We start from the raw sequence: 22,892 nt of genomic DNA on the forward strand, positions 1-22,892 counted from the left end.
TGCAAATCAATCAATGTGGTGCACCACATTAATAAACTGAAGAATAAAAATCACTGGTGAGAACTGTGCTTGACTCTGACAAAAATAGGAAAATGTTTGTCCTTAAGGCTAAGTTGTTATAGGGTAGAGGTCCGGTAAGCAGACAGACTGTTACTGCTATCTTAGGGTAAGGGTTTCATAAGTGTTCTGGATGACTTCATCAGGTCAAAAAGTCCGACTCCATTCAGGTTGAGATGTTACTTCACTAATGGCCTCTCAAGAACAACAATAACAACAAAACAAACTAATAGACTCCCAGCTCCATTTTAAAGAGCTCTCTTAGCAGAACAGACTCCACTTTGATTTTCCTTTCACAATGTAGGACGTTATATTTTGCACTAATTTATCTGGCTCCTTGTTTACAAAGTTTTACTAAGTATATAAGCCCATCAACTTTTCTCCATCATCTGGTGGAAGATCGAGGTGTAAAGGAGACAAATGAGTGGTTCAACTTTTTCGAGGCGGGGAGGGTACGGAGGACAGGTAAGGTATGTGTACAGAGATTTTAAAACAAGTTTTAGGTCAGTCTTGAATTAGAATGACCTGTCACCTCTATTTCCATTTCATTTGTTCTCACAGAAGCTGCATGGCCTTTAACAGAAAACAAGTAAGTAATCACACTGCTGCTGCTGCTGCTGCTGCTCAGTCGCCTCAGTCGTGTCCGACCCTGTGCGACCCCATGGACTACAGTCTACCAGGCTCCTCCGCCCATGGGATTTTCCAGGCAAGAGTACTGGAGTGGGGTGCCATTGCCTTCTCTGGAATCACACTGCTAGGCTTTCCTATATTGACCTCAATACACAAATGCTCCATCAGTTATCTTTCATTGGATGCAAGAAAAGAACTTGCCAAGAGAATGTTAATATGCTTGCTAAGCAATATAATTTGTTGGGCCTGAGCGAAGGCCCGACATTTGTATATATACATATATGTATTTTTTTCTTGGTAAATATTCATTTCTTTATTTTTGGCTGCATTGAGTCTTAGCTGTGGCATGTGGGATCTTAGCTCCCTCACCAGGGATCAAACCTGTGTCCCCTGCATTGAAAGGTAGCTTCTTAACCACTGGCCCACCAGGGAAGTCCCCCAGCACTGTATTTTTGCCTATTAACTGCTATAGGGGAGTCTGATATACAGAAAGACTAAAGACTAAGAACAATTCCTCTGAGACAGTGGCAAACACTATGTGAAATAGAACAAATCTCAATTTCCCTAATTCTTACATGTCAGCAGTTCTCAAACTGGTGTTTTACAAAACATCAACCTTGTGAATGCTCTTTGCAAAAAAAATTTTTAATTAAAAAAATTTCATGGTTTCCAGTGGTTACAACTCCACACTTCCAATGTCGGGGATACAGGTTTAATCCCTGTTTGGGGAACTATGATCCTGCATGCTGCAAGGAGAAGCCAAAAAACAAATTAATGGCCAAGTATAATAAATTCTTTGATCTGAGAAGTCTTAACTACCAAGTATTTCACTAATTAATTAATTGCCTTATTTACTTATCTGATTATTACATTTTAAATCTAACTAACAACTCACTAACCTTTATAAACAATGCCTAGGCTGTTCTGTGATATGACAATTATTCTACTGGGAAATGTACAGAACAGACATCAGATATTCTCTATACAGCATTTAAAGCCACTTCCAAAGGCAGAATCAACACTTGATTGCAGTCAACAGCACGTTCTGCTTCCCCAGGTGAAGTCCCTCAATTGTCTGTCCTCCCAGAATAACATCAAGCAGAGGTTGAGGACGTTGACATCTCCACATACAGTATTAAATGCTACTAAATACTAAGTGCTACTAAATGCAAGGTATTAAATGCTACTACCAGGGAAGATATTGCAAACTGAAATCTTTAACGGATAACATTAACCAAAATATTCCTATAGGCAAATTATTACATATGAAATGTGTAACTTTTCTGAATAACAAAGGCTTCTAAATGTCTTAGACTGATATGATGGCAGTTTAACTTGCTTTTAAAATGTATAAATGTATAATAATATTAGAAATGCCACTATAGAAGCCTAAATACAATCTCTGCCTAAGGTCTCCTCCACCTCCATCCCTATTTTACAACTGATTATACATATACTCCAGTGATAATTACTCTCTATTTATTTTGGGAATGGTCTATTTTATAATCTTAGAAGTTTCCTGAGGGCAAAAATCAAGTCTTTTACACTTTCTGTATGTGTGTTAGTCACTCAGTTGTGTCTGACTCCTTGCAACCCCATGGACTGTAGCCTGCCAGGCCCCTCTGTCCCTGGGATTCTCCAGGCAAGAATACTGGAGTGGGTTGCTATGCTGTTCTCCCTGGGATCTTCCTGACCCAGGGATCGAACCTGCGTCTCCTGCACGGCAGGCAGATTCTTTACCCTCTTCAGCCACCAGGGAAGCCCCTTTACATTTTCTAGCATGCTTTTATGTGTCCACCAAGTCTTTAATAAACAATCTGTTGACAAACTACCATTTCTAGAATGCTATATTCTAAATTTCACATCTTAGGAAGGGAAGCCCATGCTTTCAGGGGCCTGGACATAGGCTAAGCATTCTTCACTGAGTATTAACAATTATTCCCCACAGCCAGTGAGTGACAGTATCACTCAGGAATCTGTTTTTACAGGTTAACTAACTTACTCTTGAGGGGGAAAAAACCCCTCCTAATTCTATTCTTTGAAAATATTTTACACGTTCTTATTTACTATTTTAGCATTTACTAACACCAGGTGGCTGTAACATTCTCTTCACTAGCTGCAGAGTCTTACCAGAGAGAATTATCTAAACTGGAAGAAATCTATAATATGAATCTCAACAAATATTACCAAAAAGGACCACATACTCATTTTATTTGATATATTTCTAGAAAAAAAGAATTGTTTTCCACATCATAGCAAGGAAAAAGGAGCTAAGCAGTTGAAATGCACGTGTAATCAGGTTAAGGAAACTGTATTCACTAGAAATCTTTTTAGGAAAGGTACCATTTAGGGTGGGAGAAACTCCTTTAAAATTAATTTGCTGTAGAAGGTGAGCCTTGAGAGACAAGAGTAAGAGAACTGCTTCATGGGAGAAAGTGCAAGATTTCCCTGGGTAGTGGGAACATAATGCTGGAGTAAGGTAAAGATGAAAAAAAATGAGTGGTACATTTCAGATAGTGAACGGCCTCATACTGCATAATATGGACTCTACCCTAAGACATTCCATTTTTGGTAAAACTACTAGCTCCACATAAAGCTTAGGAGTTTGTGGATTTTTTGGTGTGGAAATCATTGATGAGGCAGGATTTGATGTCTAAGACACAAGAATGGAACAGAAGCGGGTCATGAATGGGGAAAGTGTAGCAACCCAGAACCTCTAAGGGAGAGAGAGGGAACCACACGAAAATCCAGTTATATGGAGGGAAGCACATAATCTACCCAAATACCAGCAGGAAAAGATGAGAATAAAACAAAAGCTCTTCTAAGTACTTCACTAACATTCTTTCTTAATCTCCACAGCAATCCTGTTGAGGTAGACGGTCTGGTTTTTCAGATGAAATCTCCAACATTCAGAGATTTGTTTTAAAGTAAGGTGCCATCTAGTGAGTGCCAGAATTGGGGCTTAAACTTAAGTCTTCCTGTGCCCAGAGCCCATACTCTTAGCCACTACTCTACACTCTCACACTTCTCACTTTAGTTCCAGATGGCTCATATGTAAAACTGATTTTTCACAAAGATTGCAAATGGGAGTTGGGGGAACCAGGCTGAAGAAAAATGCCCCTCAACAAAAGGACTAGTCTTTGGAAGGAAAATACAAATGAGGTCACATCACACACTAGTGTGTTAAATCAGAATAAATTATTCCTTACCATAAATACACTCAGCTCCATTTAATTTGAAGCTTGCCGGCACTCTGAGGTTGAGAAAGCGGACCCCAAATACGTCCATCCTATTCCTATGCACAACTCCAAAATCCAGAAAGCTCTAAAAGCTAAAAAATGTCCATATGCTTTCATGTCAAAACTCAGTTGACAGTAGAACTTGGCCTGAACTGATGTGAAGCTATATATAGCCTTCATTTATCTTACTGAGAGTGAATACTCTTGCTTTCCACAGAAATATTAATGCCTGTGACTACGGGTTCTACGCCAGACCCCCGAGGCATTAGATAACATACAGAAAAGCATCTCTAAAATCTGAAAAATTCTGAATTCCAAAATTTATCTAGCCAAAGATTTAGGACCCTCTAAGAACCTGTATTTCTAAGTATTTAAAAAGTGACTTAAAAAGAATGAGTAGATAAGAGATACTCAATCTTTAGGATTTCACAGACCAATCAATTTTTACAAGTATTTCGAGGACAACATAAGATTATAATTTGTTTTATCTAAGGGTGATAGAAAACATCCTTGAAAAGTGAAAAGTGAAAGTGAAAGTCTCTTAGTTGCGTCCAACTCTTTGTGACTCCATGGACTATACAGTCCATGGAATTCTCCAGGCCAGAATATTGGAGTGGGTGGCTTTTCCCTTCTCCAGGGGATCTTCCCAACCCAGGGATCAAACCTAGGTCTCCCACATTGCAGGTGGATTCTTTACCAGCTGAGCCACCAGGGAAGCCTAAGAATACTGGAGTGGGTAGCCTATCACTTCTCCAGCAGATCTTCCTGACCCAGGGTCTCTTGCATTGCAGGCGGATTCTTTATCAACTGACTATGAGGGAAGACCAGAAAACATCCTTATCAACATAATTTTACAAAAGGATATTTTAAACACCACAAAATAGAAAAAGGACTTAATTTAAGGCAAAAACTCATAATTCTTTGTATTGAATAAATGTAATTTTATAAAAAACACTATGTGGTCCTAACTTTATTTTACCACCTGCCCAACTGCTAAGTTGCATCAGTTCAGTTCAGTTCAGTCGCTCAGTCGTGTCTGACTCTTTGCGACCCCATGAATCGCAGCACGCCAGGCCTCCCTGTCCATCACCAACTCCCGGAGTTCACTCAGACTCACGACCATCGAGTCCGTGATGCCATCCAGCCATCTCATCCTCGGTTGTCCCCTTCTCCTCCTGCCCCCAATCCCTCCCAGCATCAGAGTCTTTTCCAATGAGTCAACTCTTCGCATGAGGTGGCCAAAGTACTGGAGCTTCAGCTTTAGCATCATTCCTTCCAAAGAAATCCCAGGGTTGATCTCCTTCAGAATGGACTAGTTGGATCTCCTTGCAGTCCAAGGGACTCTCAAGAGTCTTCTCCAATACCACAGTTCAAAAGCATCAATTCTTCAGTGTTCAGCCTTCTTCACAGTCCTACTTTCACATCCATACATGACCACAGGAAAAACCATAGCCTTGACTAGACGGACCTTAGTCGGCAAAGTAATGTCTCTGCTTTTGAATATGCTATCTAGGTTGGTCATAACTTTTCTTCCAAGGAGTAAGCGTCTTTTAATTTCATGGCTGCAGTCACCATCTGCAGTGATTTTGGAGCCCAAAAAAATAAAGTCTGACACTGTTTCCACTGTTTCCCCATCTATTTCCCATGAAGTGATGGGACCGGATGCCATGATCTTCGTTTTCTGAATGTTGAGCTTTAAGCCAACTTTTTTGCTCTCCTCTTTCACTTTCATTAAGAGGCTTTTTAGCTCCTCTTCACTTCCTGCCATAAGGGTGGTGTCATCTGCATATCTGAGGTTATTGATATTTCTCCCAGCAATCTTGATTCCAGCTTGTGTTTCTTCCAGTCCAGCGTTTCTCATGATGTACTCTGCATAGAAGTTAAATAAGCAGGGTGACAATATACAGCCTTGATGTACTCCTTTTCCTATTTGGAACCAGTCTGTTGTTCCACGTCCAGTTCTAACTGTTGCTTCCTGACCTGCATACAGGCTTCTCAAGAGGCAGGTCAGGTGGTCTGGTATTCCCATCTCTTTCAGAATTTTCCAGTTTATTGTGATCCACACCTTCAAAGGCTTTGGCATAGTCAATAAAGCAGAAATAGATGTTTTTCTGGAACTCCCTTGCTTTTTCCATGATCCAGCGGGTGTTGGCAATTTGATCTCTGGTTCCTCTGCCTTTTTAAAACCAGCTTGAACATCAGGGAGTTCACAGTTCACGTATTGCTGAAGCCTGGCTTGGAGAGTTTTGAGCATTACTTTACTAGCATGTGAGATGAGTGCAATTGTGCGGTAGTTTGAGCATTCTTTGGCATTGCCTTTCTTTGGAATTGGAATGAAAACTGACCTTCTCTAGTCCTGTGGCCACTGCTGAGTTTTCCAAATTTGCTGGCATATTGAGCGCAGCACTTTCACAGCATCATCTTTCAGGATTTGAAATAGCTCAACTGGAATTCCATCACCTCCACTAGCTTTGTTTGTAGTGATGCTCTCTAAGGCCCACTTGACTTCACATTCCAATATATCTGGCTCTAGATTAGTGATCACATCATCATGATTATCTGGGTTGTGAAGATCTTTTTGTACACTTCTTCTGTGTATTCTTGCCACCTCTTCTTAATATCTTCTGCTTCTGTTAGGTCCATACAATTTCTGTCCTTTATCGAGCCTATCTTTGCATGAAATGTTCCCTTGGTATCTCTAATTTTCTTGAAGAGATCTCTAGTCTTTCCCATTCTGTTCTTTTCCTCTATTTCTTTGCATTGATTGCTGAAGAAGGCTTTCTTATCTCTTCTTGCTATTCTTTGGAACTCTGCATTCAGATGCTTATATCTTTCCTTTTCTCCTTTGCTTTTCACCTCTCTTCTTTTCACAGCTATTTGCAAGGCCTCCTCAGCCAGCCATTTTGCTTTTTTGCATTTCTTTTCCATGGGGATGCCCTTGATCCCTGTCTCCTGTACAATGTCACGAACCTCATTCCATAGTTCATCAGGCACTCTATCAGATCTAGGCCCTTAAATCTATTTCTCACTTCCACTGTATAATCATAAGGCATTTGATTTAGGTCATACCTGAATGGTCTAGCGGTTTTCCCTACTTTCTTCAATTTGAGTCTGAATTTGGTAATAAGGAATTCATGATCTGAGCCACAGTCAGCTCCTGGTCTTGTTTTTGTTGACTGTATAGAGCTTCTCCATCTTTGGCTGCAAAGAATATAATCAATCTGATTTCAGTGTTGACCATCTGGTGATGTCCATGTGTAGAGTCTTCTCTTTGTTGTTGGAAGAGGGTGTTTGCTATGACCAGTGCATTTTCTTGGCAAAACTCTATTAGTCTTTGCCCTGCTTCATTCCTCATTCCAAGGCCAAATGTGCCTGTTACTCCAGGTGTTTCTTGACTTCCTACTTTTGCATTCCAGTCTCCTATAATGAAAAGGACATCTTTTTTGGGTGTTAGTTCTAAAAGGTCTTGTAGGTCTTCATAAAACCATTTAACTTCAGGCAGCACAGGAGGGCCTAGAGGAGCTATCCCACGTTGAAGGTCAGGAACAGCAGCAGTAAGGAGATATCCCTCATCCAAGGTAAGGAGCAGCAGCTGTGCCTTGCTGGAGCAGCCGTGAAGAGATACCCCACGCCCAAGGTAAGAGAAACCCAAGTAAGATGGTAGGTGTTGCAAGAGGGCATCAGAGGGCAGACACACTGAAACCATACTCACAGAAAACTAGTCAATCTAATCACACTAGGACCACAGCCTTGTCTAACTCAATGAAACCAAGCCATGCCTGCAGGGCAACCCAAGACGGGTGGGTTATGGTGGAGAGGTCTTACGGAATGTGGTCCACTGGAGAAGGGAATGGCAAGCCACTTCAGTATTCTTGCCTTGAGAACCCCATGAACAGTATGAAAAGGCAAAATGATAGGATACCAAAAGAGGAACTCCCCAGGGCATTAGGTGCCCAATATGCTACTGGAGATCAGTGGAGAAATAACTCCAGAAAGAATGAAGGGATGGAGCCAAAGCAAAAAAAATACCCAGCTGTGGATGTGACTGGTGATAGAACCAAGATCCAATGCTGTAAAGAGCAATATTGCATAGGAACCTGGAATGTCAGGTCCATGAATCAAGCCAAATTGGAAGTGGTCAAACAAGAGATGGCAGGGTGAACGTCGACATTCTAGGACTCAGCGAACTAAAATGGACTGGAATGGGCGAATATCTACTACTGTGGGCAGGAATCCTCAGAAGAAATGGAGTAGCCATCATGGTCAACAGAAGAGTCCGAAATGCAGTACTTGGATGCAACCTCAAAAATGACAGGATGATCTCTGTTCGTCTCCCAGTCAAACCATTCAGTATCACAGTTATCCAAGTCTATGCCCCAACCACTAACGCTGAAGAAGCTGAAGTTGAACGGTTTTATGAAGACCTACAAGACCTTTTAGAACTAACACCCCCCCCCAAAAAAAAAAGTTGCATCAGGTGTGTCTATATCTCTTTGGGACCCCATGGCCTGTAGCCCGCCAGGCTCCTCTGTCCATGGGATTCTCCAGGCAAGAATAGTCTAGCGGGTTGCCATGCCCTCCTCCAGGGGATCTTCCCAACTCAAGGATAGAACCCGCATCTCTCTGTCCCCTGCATTGGGAGGTGGGTTCTTTACCACTAGCGCCAACTGGGAAGCCCTTTATTTTACCACTGCTAGTGAAAATTCACCTAGGACCAGCACTGATATAGCCTGAGGCATAGAGTCCATCTGGCTACACAAGATTTCTTCCGAAGTTGTTAAAAATGCAGCCCCCAGGCTGCATTCTATCAGCTCGAGATTCAGAAGGTCTCTGGGTGGGGCCCACAAATATACTGCACAGTAGAAAGCCAGTGGGTTGTTTCCGATGTGCGAGAAGCTTCAGAAGCACTGGCCTGACCTGTGGGATCTAGTTCTACTCTCCTTTTCCTCCTCCTAATTCTCCTCTGTGGGGCTGGGAGGAAAACAAGAACGTTTCTGAGTAGGGAGTCTGTCCCACCCACTGTCTGTAATACCAGTTATTCCTCCAGCAGTCAACGAGGGACCAGCTGGTCAACTTGACAGCTAAGGGTGTCAGCAGTGGAACAACAGAAACGAGGTAGCAGACAAGTGAGAAAAACCTGTTGAAGCAAAACTCCTTCAGGAAAAGGTGTGGCTTCCAGAGTTGATGCCTAAATTCAGAACAAGTATCTTTGTCTTTAGCTAAAATAATAACCATAATTTAAAAAATATATATTATATTTTATATATGTATGTGTGTGTGTGTAGATGTGTGCATATATCTGTCTATTCCTTCATAGCTGTCTCCTGCACCCAGCTTCTATGCCAGGTCTATGATTTTGGCCTTCATTTTTTATCTTCAAAAGGATTATGAGAATTACTAGTATTACCTCAAACAATGTAATGCCGAACCACTTTTTTAAAAAATCCATAAGATGCCTAATGATTTAGGAAGCAGATGATATTCTCTAACATATAAAATAATTCCAGTGAGTTTTCTTTTTCAAAAAGTTTTTCTTATTCTCTTAAATGACTGTTTAAAATTTTTTAAGAATAAATATAGCTAATATCCTTTAAAAACACACAAAACTTTCATTTTAATAAGCACTCAAAGCACTTTCCCAGTTAAAACAAACATCAGCCCTTCTAAAGCAAGGCTAAATGTTAAGTGGGGAATATAGAAGAGACATAAAAATAACCCCCATTCTTACGGGATTAATCACTTAATCCTATTTGACCAGTCCCTTGGTCTCTAAGCTTTGCAAATGAAATAAAATTTCTCATTTGATATTTGGCTAGGATTTCCAATCATGAAAGAAGAATTGTGTCATATACCTATATACTGCTCATTTCCTGAACTTAGACACTGTGCTGAGCAGCAGCAGTTGAGTCTTTTATGATCTGCTCCCTAACCTCCTCACTTGTTACACTCCCAGACTAAATTCAGCTTTCTTCTAGAACCAGATTTCTAGAATTTACAGTTAGTATACAGCAATGGTTCTCAAAATCTAGTCCCTGGCCCAGCAGCATCAGTATCACCTGGGAACTTGTTAGAAATGCAAATTACCAGGCCCCAGCCTGCTGCTGCTGCTGCTAAGTCGCTTCAGTCGTGTCCAATTCTCTGCGACCCCATTGACGGCAGCCCACCAGGCTCCCCCGTCCCTGGGATTCTCCAGGCAAGAACACTGGAGTGGGTTGCCATTTCCTTCTCCAATGCATGAAAGTGAAAAGTCAAAGTGAAGTCGCTCAGATGTGTCAGACTCTTTGCGACCCCACAGACTGCAGCCTACCAGGCTCCTCCGCCCATGGGATCCTCCAGGCAAGAGTACTGGAGTGGGTTGCCATTGCCTTCTCTGAGGCCTCAGCCTAGACCTGTGGAATCAGAAACTCTGGGTGGGGCCCAGCAACATGCCTATGAACCACCACTGGTTTACAGCAAGTAGAAAAATGGGTTTCCTTCTATATGTCCAAAGCCAGGGGTAGCGTATACTCTATCTTGACATGGAATAAAGACATCCAATTAAGACATTCCTCACAACTCCCACCCTCAATCCACTGTGTTTTATTTTAACAAGTTAGATAACAAAACACGCCGTAATCAGAGATTTAGTTTGAAATAGATACTTAACAGGCATCAGTTCTCATCTAGCCTGATTTCATCCAATATCATTTACATCCTCTTACATCCAAGTTCTAAAAAAAGATCTTCAGAATATGTGCCTCATATACTTTAGTGATTTTGTAATAAAACATCAACTAGGGTCTGAAGATATCAAACTTACTAAAGAAGAAAAGTGGAATTATTTGCTATTTTAGAACTCCATTGCATTCAACAGGGAGTTCACATTTAGGATTTCTTTCACCTTTATACTTTCCAAGTTAATAGAATTAAACCAGAATACTCCATTCTTCAAAAGCTTCTAGCTAGGTAGAATGTTACTGCACAACTTCCTTGCTTTCAATGGGGACTGAAAAGCCCTGGTACGCAAATTTAGTATATGTAGACAGTTACATCTGGTAAACTCTCAGATGGTGAGTGCAACCTCAGCACAAGCCTAGGTAATGGACATTGAGAACACCACTATCAAAAGCAAGCTCTCAAATAATTACACTCTTTTCTGCTCCTGTTAACACTATACTAAAATCTCATACATGCATGCTAAACTGCTTCAGTCATGTCCAGACCCTGTGGACTGTAGCCTGCCAGGTTCGTCTGTCCATGGGATTCTCCAGGCAAGAATACTGCAGTGGGTTGCCCTCCTCCAGGGGATCTTTCTGATCCAGAGATCGAACCTGGGTCTCTTATGTCTCCTGCATTAGCAGGTGTGTTCTTTACCACCAGCGCCACTTGGGAAGCCCTATTAAAACCTCACTTTCCCTGATTTTAATGCATTCTAAAGGGTGGGCAAGACCAGTCTACAGTCTATAAAGTATACTTTCAAAAAGCAGGTCATCCCCATGAACTGTTCCAGAACACAAATAAATGAAGAGAACCTTCTAATGATTAGTATACAGGTTCGTGCATGCTAAGTTGCTTCAGTCATGTCTGACTCTGTGTGACCCTATCGACCGTAGCCTGCCAGGTTCCTCTGTCCATGGGATTCTCCAGGCAAGAATACTGGAGAATGCTTCCATTTCCTTCTCAGGGATCGTCCCAATCCAGGGATGGAAGCTGTGTCTCTTATGCTTCCTGCACTGGCAGGCAGCTTCTTTACCACTAGAGCCATCTGGGAAGCCCACAGTATACAGGTAGCTCAACACATTAAACAGAACAGAAATAACACAAAGGAAAATCACAAACCAATTTCCATGCTATAAGAACAAACCTAAGGATACCAAGCAAGGGCTTCCCTAGTAGCTCAGCTGGTAAAGAATCCGCCTGCAATGCAGAAGACCCCAGTTTGATTCCTGGGTTGGGAAGATCCCCTGGAGAAGGGAATGGCTTCCCACTCCAGTATTCTGGACTGGAGAATTCCATGGGCACTACAGTCCATGGGGTTGCAAAGAGTCGGACACGACTAAGCGACTTTCACTTATGGACACCAAGGCCAGAAGGACAGTGGGATAAAATGATAGACTGGGACTGACATACATACACTACTATGCATAAAGTGCACTTCCCAGGTAGTGCTATTGGTACAGGACTCGCCTGCCAATGCAGGAGACTCAAGAGATGCAGGTTTCATTCCTGAATGGGGACGATCCCCTGGAGGAGGGCATGGCAGCCCACCGCAAGCCTGGAGGATCCCAGGGACAGAGGAGCCTGGCGGGCTAGAGTCCGTAGGGTCGCAGAGTCGGACTCGGCTGAAGCAACTTAGCGTGCACACACAGGTATAAAATAGCTAGCTAATGAAAACCTACTGTATAGCTCAGGCAACTCTACTCAGTGCTTTGTGGTGACCTAAATGGGAAGGAAACCCAAATAAGAGGGGATATATGTATATGTGTAGCTGATTCCCTTTGTTGTACAGGAGAAACTAAAACAACATTGCAAAGCAGCTGTACTCCATTAAAATAAAATTTAAAAAAACTAACTCCATAAGCATGCCAGAAATATTTTAACTAACAAATGTCCTGGGCTCTGGATTGAACAGCCAGGGAACAGTGAGTCAGTATGTGAGAAACATGTTAATTTTCAAACTAGGAGACTTCATTGAAAATTAATTTAAATGTGTTACGAGGTTGGAGCCCTAAAATATTCACATATCTTTTGATGAAATCAGCCTTATTCATGTTATTTGGAAAATTTAATGCCATTTGTATTCCATAAGTTAAGAATGTCTTAAATATACTTTTAGAGACAATATTTTTAAGACATTTTCCACGCTATAAACATATAATTTCAAATAAAACAGGATCAAATAAAATCAAGCAAATTATTTAAAAATAAAGCAAAACAAAAAAGTTATGATCAAATAGGGTTCAGCCCAGAAATGCAAGGGTGGTCTAAAATTAAGAAATAGAAAAAAACACAAACCTCTACCTGAGCATTTCAACCATTGAAGAAAAACAGATATTATAATTCTATTTTTGGAAAGGTTAATATGCATAAAAAGATCTAAAAAGCAAAAAATAGGATATTTTTGGTGGCAAAATTAGATGTTTTTCTTTTTATTTTGCATTCTGAATTATTACTTAAAAAGTGTGGCTTTTATAATCAAGGGCAAATGTTATTTTCTTTTTCTTATTTTTTCTAATGTATGTTTGTGCCGTATAAACTAGAGGGCTTGAATTTCCTGACTCTCGAGGTAGCTCAGACCACTTTGGGAATGCGCACTATACAAAACTGCCCTATCTTCCTTTTTAATAGGTCCTCCTATAGTGACACAGAAAAAAAAATCAGATAAGTTTAAACATGTTAGAAATGTAAATACAATTAAAAAGAATACATATGCATACGAAAAAATACAAGTGAATATGAAAAAAAGCAGCTACTGAAGCAATGAGGACTGACTGCCATTTGGTAGTTTCAATATTTTTTTAAATATACAAAACTGAGTAAACAAGAAAAATAAAGCTGCCAAATCCTTCCTGGGGCCTCTCTTCTAATCTTTTCCACCACACTAATACTATGTATTCACCTGATACTAAAGAGATGGGCAGCATCTCAGATTCCTTTTTCTCCTCTCTTTCTCTTCACTCCATTTCATTCATTCATTCATTTCTTCACTCATTTTTTGGAAAAGGTAATACAAACATATGATTCAAAAAAATTTTATAATATACATATATGGGCTTCCCAGGTGGTAGTGATAAAGAACCTGCCTGCCAATGAAGGAGACATAAGAGACATGGGTTTGATCCCTAGGTCAGGAAGGTCCCCTGGAAGAGGGCATGGCAACCCACTGCAGTATTCTTGCCTGGAGAATCCCATTGACAGAGGAGCCTGGTGGGCTCTAGCCCACAGGGTTGCAAAGAGACAGAACTGAAGCAGCTCAGCATGCATGCATATATAAAGGCATATATAGTGAAATCTGAGTCCTACTTCTATTTCTTTCATTGGTTTCTTATATATCATTTCAGAATTTCATTTTGCAAATTATAAGCAATGTATATTCTTATTCTACCCATGTTTTTCTCTTCTTCATTCTTTTTACAGCTATGCAATATTCCATGATTTTGGATGTATCAAGGTTTACTTACTAGCTCCTGTTGATACACTGGAGTTATTCTTTTCATGCTACTACAAACAATACCAAGCATAACTATGTAAATACACTAAGTTCATTTCTGAATGTGTCTTTCATGATGCTTCTGAAGTGGTGCAGGATATTAGATTACTGCAAGGTGACACATTTCACCAGGCTGAGAAGTCAGCTCCTGTTCTCATTATACATAGCAATATGTAGCAAAAGACTTGAACAATTCCTTGAACCAAGCAAATGTACTCTTAGGGGACCTAGAAAAATAAAGTGACCCCAAAAGAACACCCAAGATAAACCTGTTACTATTAAATAGCACATATGCACGCACAAATATGCATAGAAAGTATACATCCATCAAAATGTTAACCACTGTCTCAGGATGGTACATTTATGAAGTGCTTTGTAGCTTTTCCCTGCTTTTGCCTATCAATACTTTTCAATTTTACTGTAGAGAATAAGTACTATTTTTATAATATAAAATTAAAAACTAAAAATGTTCATGAAAATTAAACTGGATGCATTTCTTCAGTCTGTCTTTTATTTGTATACCACTTCAGAGTTCAGAAAGTGTTTACATGCATCATTTAATTCTTTTTCTCACACTTCAACATTTAATTCTTATATTACCCCTATGTGTCTTCACTTTGTCAAAATGGGAAAGGGAAAAAAAAATGTAAAAAGAGGCTACAGATGGTGAGGCAGTTGTTTCCCAAGGTCATTCAGATAGAAAGTTGGCAGAGACAAACCTCAAACATAGATCTTCTGACTTCAAATTCTTATCAAAATCATGATCATCGCTTCCTTAGTTTTAACAATACCTTGGGAGTTAATCATAATCAGAATTTGACAGATGAATTAAAATTATGCAGCAAGGTCATTAATTCATTCTCATATAATCAAATCTTATTGAAAAGAAAACACTGGCAATCAACCTCTGAAATTCCAGAATCAGAAAAGGGTGTGGACTTTCAGTATGCTCTTAAAATGCCTTACTGGCAAAATGTATGTCTAATATGGTCTAAAAGGAATGCAAAATAAAAGCAGCATTCTCTCAAGGTGGAAGAGTATCATTCCAAGACGGCTTCTGCCTCTGCCCCCACCACTGACTCCTGCTCTGGTTCTGTACCTTCCCAGGGTGTGTCTGATCACCTTATTGAATTTCAAAATATGAACAAGCCATACTTTTCAAGGGAGGAGGTGATCATATAATAATTATTTTTTAAATTTGGGACATATTGACCAAGATGATAATAACTTGGCTACAATGTATTCTTTCTCTCCAAATGTCTCTCCTTCCTCTCCTTCTTATCTATGAGATTATAAAATTATACATTATTTTACAGTGGACCTGGAGACTACTGATAAATCTGTTTGGTAAAAATACATTTTAATTCATCATTCCTCAAATTCTGTCTCATATAATTCTGTTCCAAAAGATGTTTAGGTATGCTGTGGGGGTGGGTTGAATACAATGTAGCCCTTTTGGAGAGCCATTAAGGATGTTAATATAATACTTTAGAGATGCCCTGCATTTCAGAAAACTTTAACTCAGTTTATTTTGACACAAAATTCTACTATGGCATAACTATTCACATCTTATGCTCACAGACACTGCCTGAACAAATGTAACTATTTGAATGCCTAAAACAGATATAGCAAAAAGGGATAATTCTTAAATCTTTCCTACCACTAAGTGTCTTCACAAAGTCCCTATTTTGGTCTAGTGCACTCCACCAAGGCACAGCTCAAATGCCACCTCACTTAAGAAATCTACCTCCAGCGTTTCTTATTATGAAATACTCCTTTCTCCTGGTTCAGATAGCACTTTATTCCCATCTCTATTACCTCACTTACACAATAAATCATTTATCTGTCTCCTTGCTAGCTTGTTAGCCTCTTGAGAGTAAGTCTGATTACATTTTCAGTACCTTGAAGAGTACATACACATAATGACCTTCATGATGAATTCACTACAGTGTAAAAGTTCCCAAAAGTCAATATTTGTATTTCTAAACTGTTGATACCCTGCCAACAACCTGAGGATATTATACTTTCTCCCTAAAATTTGCATCTGTTACTAAGCAGCTATGATCATAAGTTAATTCAGCTGTGACATGCCTTCCGCCCAAGCCCACTGATTTTGATTTTTGTTTGTTGTTTTAGTCTGCTAGGAGTATATAATAAACTTCATTATCTTTTTATATCTCTGTGCCTTTGCAACTGCTAGTTCCTATTTGGAATGCTGCCTCAAGGTTTTATTCATCTAGAAAACCTTCCTACTCATTAAGAACCAGCTTAAACAATATTACTTCCTATCCTTCCATCCTTTCCGGAAGAGTTAAGGAATTCCTTAAGTCAGACATTTATGCATTTATTACCATGCCTCAGGCACAGAACTAAGTGCCAAAGATAGAGGATGAAGATGTTAACCCTCCCTCATGAAGAATAGTCACACAAGAAGACAGCCATATAAACAAATAACCATACTATAATAATGTCAAATGCAACATCAAAAGGAAGATCTATGCAATATTTGATATGTAACAATTACTTTGTTAGGTGCTCTATTAAACACTGTCTATGATCATGGTAGACAAGTATTTGAATAGGACAGAAGTCCATGAAACTCTAAGGACCACTCTATACTCAGTTGTTTTCTGAAGAAATTGTCACCAAGGGGTTCTTTCTGTATATGCTACAGTCTGCATCATAGATAATACATGAAATCAATCCTACTTCTTTGGCTATAAACTCCTGGACCAAATTCAGAACTCTAACTAAGGACAATCTACAGGCTGAACGTGAGCAAGATCACTTAGGACATGGCTGGGTTCAAAATTTTGAAAGGTGACAAAACAATCCAATCAGATACTCTCTCTTAGGAAACACAAATGTTGAGTGAACAAAACAAAAGAAAGTAGGTCTTCAGAGCTTAAATCCTAAACCTATCCTAAGGTTCTGAAAGCACTAGGGCCAACAGACAATATGGTGGTTAAGATGATATTCCACCCTAGTTTACATTAAACCCTCATCATCAAAAGTAATATGTGTGTGTCTCTTCCTCTCAACCAACAAGGGCCTAGCACATCAGATCACCACTTTTGAAATCAGGAAACAGGCTTTAATAGTTCAACAGCTTGACCAAGGTCACTCAGGTGGCAAATGCAGACATTAAAGACCAGATCAATCTGATTCTTCTATAATATCCTACCAGCTATATGAGTAAACAGCCTCAAAATCAACTAATGACAAGTAGAGAGGCTCAAAAGGAAGAGTATATGCATGGAGTAGAACAGAAACGTACTGGAAATCAGTATGTTAAGAGGATGTGAAGTGGGAGGGGCCGCCCAGGGCTTTATCTTGGTCAAATTAATCTCTAATTCCAAACTAGACCTCTCTCCCGAGCTTCAGACGTCTGTCTTTGTTATTCTAATGGAGCATCTAAAAGGGCAGCACGACACCACAGTCTAAAACAGAGCTTGGCTTACAGTAAGTACTTAATAAATATTTGTTGAATAAATGAATAAGAGAATGAATTCTCAAAGCAGTTAAAGGCACATTCTACAGTGAGTTGCAAGGAGGGTTACCCTGAAATAGATTCCAGGGCTCATTTGCAAGTACACTGGATCCTCATTATTTGTGGATCCTGTATTTGCGAATTTGCCTACTTGCTAAAATTTACTTGTAACCCCTAAATCAACACTGATGGTGCTTTGGCAGTCATTCACGGACATGCACAGAGTGGCAAAAATTCTGAGTCACTCCTGAGCACGTTCCCAGATAACGTCAAACTAGGCAGTGCTCTGCTTTTTAGTTTCAGCTTTTGTGGGGATGACAAAGGACGCAGGTCAGTAGGGGGCAGTGCAGTGCAGTGGGGGTGGGGTGGGCAGGGTTTCTGAACTCCGGCACCTGTTAGGGGTTGGCCTCAGGCAAGTCACTTAACACTTCTGTACCTCATTTTCTCTTCTGTAAAATAAAGAAATAGAATCTACCAGAATGAGTTGCATTTAGGAAAAGATTAAAATCTATGTGAGATATGAACATACTTTCCCTAGGAGCAATCGTTCAGTATTTAGTGCTCTGTGTGATTTTATATATTCTCAGGAATAGCGAGAATCACCTGTAATGATTTATAACGAGATAACAAAAAATACAGTTAACAATTATTCGAATGGAGGGGAGGCAGTGTGAGGCTTCAGTAAGATTTTCAAGTAGGACCTCACCAGGCACAGAAGGTATGGAAAAGTCTTTTAAGAGAGAACAGTACCTACAGAGAAAAGCCCAGGGATGTGAAAGAAGCAGGTAGTTTGGGAAAAGGCACTTCAGAAAGTCTGCAGCAGTAGCACCTGAGGCCAGAACACTGTGCCCTGTGCTTCTCTGTGCCCTGTACACGTCTCCCGCTATGGACCCTCTCCCTCCACATTTAATTCTCAGTTTCCATGTCTCTCTTCCACCAAACTAGGAGCTCCTTAAAGGCAAGGTCTCTGAAGAAATCATAGTTATGGCTCTAAATCTGCAAAGGAGTAATTTGCTAAGCACAAATACATCTGAAAAGATGGTACAAAAAGAAGTCTGGTTTTCAACTGCCGCCTTATACCAACTCACAATAATGTAATAACCAATTCATAGATTTGTAATTTGTCTAGGACTTTTATTGGATGATTGCTAATAATTCTGTCATAATTTTGTTGCTGTTGTTCTAGACATCTAGGCATTTATTAGAGCAGTTTTAAGATTTTCCTCTTTTCAGTGTGATTTTCCATATTAACAGGGCTCAAACATATGGTCCATTAGACAATGCTGCCTCTTCAGATTAAAGACTCCTTTTAATTCTATTAGACTTACTTCTCTATATACAAGATATAGTTTTACCATAGTAAAATACAAGGCAGTATTGATATATGTCACAAATAGAGAAAACAAGAATTTTTCACAAAGGCTTGTAAAATTCTGGCTAAAACACAGCAGGCACAATGTTAAACTCACTGCTTACATTTCCGCACTAAGAACTAGGAAAAATAACTTCAATTTTATGTAAAGTCGTGAAATGAAGCACAGTTTGTTTTTCGGTTTTTTTTGAAGCACAGTTTGAATCTACAAGGCTTTGGACACCTGTATTTTCTTTCTTCCTCCCTTCCTCCATGCACACAGGATAAAAGACCCATCCGGCTCATCCCCATACTTCAATTTCATCCATCCCCTCAAACAAAATCCTCAGTGTCCAACATCCAAACTAATATTTTCAAAACCCTAAAGTCTCAATCAAAACTGAATATGATAGGTTACTTTTTCCCCATAAAAATTCTTGGCATATTTTATTTAGGCACAACATAGTTTGTACTTTATCTAGAAACATATGGCTAGAACCACCACTAATGAAACCCAAACTGATACATTATGAAAGTGAATACAAAATGCTGTTTTTAAAGAGATTTATTGCTATATTTATTGCCATTATTTGCTATATTATCCAAATCACAGTGCCATACAGCCATAATATGTCCTATATTTTATGACAAAGTAGGGTGGTCAAGCCATTACTTACACAGCAAATTCTCCAACCCTCCAGTTAAGCTGTTTCAAGTATAACCCAATTCTATTTAAATAATAATAATACATTTAAAACTTTCTTGCTGCCAGTAAACCCTTCTCATTTGTGTTTTCAAAAATGATCACCAAACAACTATAATGGGACAGATTCCAAAAAGGATATAATGATCAAGTGCCATTTTCAGGAAGGCAAGAAGCGGCTACCATTAACAAAACTGATTGAACTCCCCAACCTTCCAAAGCTCCCCGTGCTGTAATACTCCGCGTCTCTGGGGTTCACCTTCCAGCTGCCTGGTAGGGGCAAATGTTAGTTTCTATGAGAGATGAGGACGAAATTTAGGGGGTGGGAGGGAGCAAAGGGCCGACTCGCTGAAGAGACGGATGAAGAGAAGAGGCCAAGGTCCCTAACTCACTAGAGATATCAACAATGAAGGCTAGAATAACGCGGGAAGCGGAGCGTGTTTAAGAAACGCAAATAAGGCGAGGGGTTGGGGGTCCGGCGAATGGGGGAGGGGCGAGATGCGCAACTCCACCTTCCCATCTCCGGGAGAAGGACGGCAGGAGGCAGCACTGGTCAGTTTGCCTAGCAGTGTGGCACGCACTCGGGCAGTGAAGGGACACGCAAGCCAGGGACTTCAGTCCGAGTATTAGAAGGGGACTGGGGGGTGGGGCAGGGGTCAGGGGAGTTGAGGGCGGGGTTAGAACAGCGCGCGGGTGCGGGGAGAAAGGGACCACAGACCGCCCAGCGCCCCCGAGGGGCAGGGGCTGGCCCCAGCGGTCCCCCCTTCAAGTCGGGAGCCGCGACGTGGGACCTGCCGGCTTACCCTCCCCACGGGAGCTCGGGCAGGCGGGCGCCGCCCCTCACAGCCCCGATGGCAGCGCAAAGGGAGGCGCAGGGGCCCCCAGAGCCGGGAGACTGGCGCTTCTCGTGGGTTCTCTCTCCGGCAGCCCGGCGCGCGAGCCCACCTGCGTTAACTAGAAGCCCCTCCTCCGGACCGTCCTCCGCTACTCTTTCGAGAATCTCAGCCGTCGCCGTAAAGGTCGCCGTCGCCAGAACCGTCTCGGTCCCTAGTACCAAAGCGCGAGCCACAGAACCTGGGGAGCGCCTCTACCACTAGCCAGGTTACCTCTTACTGCACACTGGCTTCTCACCCCGCCCCCGAACCCAAGCCATTGGTTGCTGGGCACCGCCCCATTTGTCTATTGGGCCAAAGAGGATGCCGCTCAGTCACCTAGAAGGGCACGTGTGCTGGTTATTGGCCTAAATGTGAAGCAGTGCCCGCCCACTCCCTTAGAAATTTCAGCTTCTGATTGGTATTAATGTCTGTCTTTTCGCTCCCTTCGTTCTTTCCCTCCGGGTGGAGCGTCTCCTAGCGAGAGGCACCAGCTCTGATAGGTTGAATGGACGCTCTGCTTTTCCCGGATAAGGCATTGGGCCAAGGATCCGTCCGGCCCCACGTGGGGGAGGAGCCCAAAGCCCAGCATCTCTGGGTTTGTTTACACAGGCTCCTGCTCCCGTTTCCTTCCATTGGCTAAAACAGCAGCCACTTCCACCCGGTTGTGCCACTCAGCCTAGCGTGGGGAGGTGGGGGTGGGGGGTGGGGAACGGGGCATGGAGGCGGGCTTCCCTGGGATTTCCCCAGCTGTCAATTATCAAAGGAGGTGCTTTAAGCAAGGCTGGCTGGACCCTGATGTAGCCCTCCGTTGAAAAAATTTGGCAACTTGGGCTTTATGGAGGGGCTGGAGGGAAGCAGAGGGACTGTTCCATATGTCCAGAGACAAATCTAGCTTCTTGAATATTTAAAAAATAAATAAAACCTTACTATCCCCTTGGATTTACGATGCCCAAGACTTTGGCCCTCTTTACTTGCCAAGACTTTGAAGTTTATCCTTTCAGGGAGTGGGATTTCTTTATGGAAGTTTTTATACATCTTTGTTCCTCCCTACCTCTCATGTTAACTGTATACATAACATAAAGTAGAAGCTAAGTAAGTGATTGATAATGATCCAAGCTCCAACCCAAGCTCTGAGTGTATGATATGGACAAGACAGTGAAGCTGCATCCGGGGTGCTTATTCTGTAGCTGAGGAAACTGACAATAAACAAGTAACAATAAATAATAAAACAGCTCAGTCAGAATGGCCATCACCGAAAAGTTTACAAACAAATATGCTGGAGAAGGTGTGAAGAAAAAGGAACCCTCCTACACTGTTGGTGGGAATGTAGACTGGTACAGCCACTCTAAATAACAATATGGAAGTTCCTTAAAAAACTAAAACTAGAGCTACCAGGTGAACCAGCAATCCCACTCTGGTGTATATATCTGGCGAAAATAGTAATTCAAAAAGATATATGCATCTGAATGTTCATTGCAGCACTATTTGCACTGGCCAGGACATGGAAGCAACCAAAATATCCATCAACAGATGAAAGGATAAAGAAAATGTGGTACACGTATACAACGGAATATTATTCAGCCATTAAAAGGAGTGGAAATAATGCCATTTGCATCCACATGGATGGACCTAGAGATTATACTGAATGAAGTAAGTCAGAGAAAGACATATCATATGATATCACATATATGTGGAATCTAAAAAGAGAATAAAAAATAAAGTTAATTACAAAACAGAAACAGACTCACAGACTAAATAAACAAACTAATGGTTACCAAAGGGGAAACGTGGATGGAGGGGTAGATTAGGAGTTGGGGATTAATATGTACACAATATTATATATAAAACAGATAATCAACAATGACCTACTGTAATCTGCTGATGGGTGGGGCTGTGCTCCTTCCCTGTAGTTTGGCCTGAGGCAGCCCAGTCCTAGAGTTTGCAGTCTCTATGGTAGACTATGGGCTTCCCTGGTGGCTCAGAAGTTAAAGTGTCTGCCTGCAATTCAGGAGACCTGGGTTTGATCCCTGGGTTGGGAAGATCCCCTGGAGAAGGAAATGGCAACCCACTCCAGTATAGGCTCTATGGTAGGGGTAATGGCCACCTCCTCCAAGAGGATTTAGGCCAGCACCCTGAGCCTCCCAGGACTGCTGCTGCCAGAGCCTCTGACCCTGTGGTAGCCACAGTTGACCCATGCCTCTGCTGAAGACTCCCAAACACTCAGGGGAATGTCTGGCTCAGTCTCTTGTGGGGTCACTGCTCCTTTCTCCTGGGTCCTGTTGCACACAAGGTTTTGTTTGTGCCCTCCAAGTCTCTGTTTCCCCAGTCTTGTGGAAGTTCTGTAATTAAATCTCACTG

At 41.3% G+C, this 22,892-nt stretch overlaps 1 protein-coding gene across 1 annotated transcript in view; it reads right to left on the minus strand.

Moving 5' to 3' along the window:
- Positions 1-20,780, minus strand: part of PAIP2B (poly(A) binding protein interacting protein 2B) — a 47,062-nt gene extending 26,282 nt beyond the window's left edge. The window contains exon 1 of the mRNA XM_004006056.5: positions 20,605-20,780. The gene's annotated coding sequence lies outside the window, so the exon portion shown is untranslated. The remainder of the gene's footprint in view (positions 1-20,604) is intronic.
- Positions 20,781-22,892: the final 2,112 nt, after the last annotated feature.

This window comes from Ovis aries, chromosome 3 (assembly GCF_016772045.2).
Source record: "Ovis aries strain OAR_USU_Benz2616 breed Rambouillet chromosome 3, ARS-UI_Ramb_v3.0, whole genome shotgun sequence".
NCBI lineage: Eukaryota > Metazoa > Chordata > Mammalia > Artiodactyla > Bovidae > Ovis > Ovis aries.